We start from the raw sequence: 2,794 nt of genomic DNA on the forward strand, positions 1-2,794 counted from the left end.
GAAAAAGAAGCAAGAAAAAAAAGTATGTGCATAATTTTCATGATATCTGCCACCACAGATAAGCAAAAAGGTCCTCATATTGGAAGCTGTCCTGGGCCACATGCAGCCTGTGAGCCACAGGTTGGATAAGCTTACATCTAGAACGCATACACCACAAGGCCGGAAATCCTTCTGTTTTTACTAAAATGTTTTCTAAATGCAAAAGCAGGCATATACATAGCAAACAACAAATGTCAGTTGAATGATCACTGTAGGGCACCTCCTTATTCTAAAGGCAATATCTTTATTAATGTAGCCTCAGGCCAAATGCTGTTTTGTGGCAGCTACAGAGCAACATCATCTCACACTGACATCAGTGCTGCCAGAGCTTTTCTCACCAGGGCTGCGTGTGTGCCCCCTTTCCCTCCCTCCCTCCCTCCCTCCCTCCTCCCACAAAACCCTCCTGCAGGCTGCAGCACACAACCATATTTTTCTTTTCAGGAAAGATAACCCTGGGCTTATGGCTCCAATTTCCCAACCACATGTGAATCTAAGTTAGACTCTGCTTTATAAATCCATGGGTTCGGTTTGGAGGCAGCACTAGGATTACTATGACTCCGGGCAGGAAGCAGAGTAGGAGAGAGAGCAGAAAGAGTTCCAACAGAAAGTTACATACGATGAGAAACTACGGGAGCCCTCCTCTCTGCAAGTTTCAGAACCTGCTTCGTTTAAGAAGGCTGGGGAAAAGATGGGAAATACAATCCAGGAAAGAGACCTGGAAGGAGGGCAAGAGGGACAGGGGTCTGAAAATTTCTCTCCTGATACCACAAGGACTTCTATGTGTACAGACCACCCTAGGTGACACTGAAGTCCCTGTGATCACTGGCCGTGGTGGGACTAGCTTCTACTGAAGGGCCAAAGACAATGGAGCAGCAAAGATGACCCAGCCGAGCAGTGACCTCATAAAGCCCACAGTGGCCTGCACACCCACTGGGCACGGCCCCATCTACTCTCCACCCCTGCAACAAATCAGCACAAGAACACATGGACTGTGGAAGGTTCTCAGGTCGTCCATTTATTTTGTGTCTCAAATTTCAGGAATCTTTTCCTTTAATTATCCCATCAATGTCTCATGGAAATAATTTCAAGAAGTAAATTACATTCACATTCTAATTTTAATAGGAAAGAAAATAAGAAGTTACAGCTCACTGCACCATGAAGTTGAGGCAGAGATGGAGACATCCCAGCCCCAGGTCTCTGGAACAGGAAAGGTGACGGGGAAGGAATGCAGGTCAGCGTGGGGAAGGGGTCATGGTGGACACGGGGCTGGGCTGGTCTCCCCACCTCCTCACATTATGTCTATAGGGACACAGACACATTCAGATGCCTTTGCAGTAAGAGAAATCAGGGTTCTTGAAGGTACAAACGGAAGGTGTGGATAAATCATGACTCTCAGTCCCACACAAGGCAGCTGTCTCAAACTACAAAAAAAAAATTCATTAACAAATTTATATCAGTCACACTTTAAACAACTCATCACCAGCTCAATACGTCCAAGTCAAAGAAACCCCATAACACAACTGTTCCCACTGTTGCCCCCCAAAACCCACACACATCAGCCCCCTCTCCTCCCAGGATCTCACCTTTACAAGCCGTGAGAGACACATCAGAGCCCTGGGCACTGTCACTGCCTGGGGTTAAACAAAAACAGAACCTGGTCAGAGCCTACAGGAAATGCCGCTAGAGGAGGAATTGCTGGCTGGGTGAGCTCCCCCATGGGCTCCCGACCACAATATCCCAACGATCTCAGGGATCAGCCTCCTTCATACTTACTCGCAGCCTGAGAGTAGCTGCCTCCTTTTTTATCTGTGGGAAGAAAATATTCTGTGAAGGCTCAGAAAGGTGGCAGGGTCATGAAGTCCTAGAGAAACCTCCTAGTCTTGGACCCCAGAGAAGTTTCCAGAAATGTGTGACTGCAGACTCAGGGAAGGATCAGGAAAAACAAAGAAAGCAGGTGTGGGTCCTGGACCAACTATCCTCCTAAGGACTGTCCTCAGCAGGGACGTTCCCTTGGGACCTGTGACTGCTGGGATCAGGTTGACATCACCATAATCATGAAGGTGATACATCTGTCCTTCATTGTCACAGGTGCTTTACAAGAGAGTAAGTGCTGGCACACAGGGCCCAGGCTGGATAGGCTCATGAGTGTGGACGATGCTTCCCAGTAACCAGGCAGGACACACTTCTACCTGGGGCTTGGAACCCTCAGTGGGACAAGAAATCTCAGACCCCACTCCTCACCCTTTCCTCACCTGAGCTCTTCTTCCTCCACATCACAGCAGCGACCACAGCTCCAGTGACTACAGCTCCAAGGACAACCAGGCCAGCAACGATGCCCACGATGGGGATGGTGGGCTGGGAGGGCGGCTCTGGGAAAGGAGGGGAAGGTGAGGGGCTCTGATCCCAGGTCCCAGGCCCCAGCCCCAACCCAGCTAAAGGTCTCCAGAGGGGCTCCTGCTTTACCTAAGAGACATGACCCCCCCATCCACTCCTTACCCATCCCCCTCCTTACCCCATCTCAGGGTGAGGGGCTGGGGCAGCCACTCGTGCTGCACATGGCATGTATATCTCTGCTCCTCCCCAGAAGGCACCAACACAGCCGCCCACTTCTGGAAGTTTCCATCCCCTGCAGGCCTGGTTTCCACGAGCTCCATGTCCTGGGTCTGGTCCTCCCCATCCCGCTGCCAGGTCAGTGTGATCTCCGCAGGGTAGAAGCCCAGGGCCCAGCACCTCAGGGTGGCCTCATGGTCAGAGA

The 2,794-nt window shown here is 50.6% G+C and overlaps 1 pseudogene across 1 annotated transcript in view; it reads right to left on the reverse strand.

Annotated features, from left to right (window-relative positions):
* Positions 1 to 1,033: 1,033 nt before the first annotated feature.
* LOC108290647 overlaps positions 1,034 to 2,794 on the reverse strand; it is a 43,431-nt pseudogene continuing 41,670 nt past the window's right edge. Inside the window, exons 7-8 of the transcript XR_005197163.1 lie at positions 1,623 to 1,670; positions 1,034 to 1,460 (exon numbers count right to left, since the gene is read on the reverse strand). The product of XR_005197163.1 is annotated as a saoe class I histocompatibility antigen, A alpha chain-like (transcript). The remainder of the gene's footprint in view (positions 1,461 to 1,622; positions 1,671 to 2,794) is intronic.

The sequence above is a fragment of the Cebus imitator genome, unplaced genomic scaffold (assembly GCF_001604975.1).
Source record: "Cebus imitator isolate Cc_AM_T3 unplaced genomic scaffold, Cebus_imitator-1.0 Scaffold440, whole genome shotgun sequence".
NCBI classification, from domain to species: Eukaryota; Metazoa; Chordata; class Mammalia; order Primates; family Cebidae; genus Cebus; species Cebus imitator.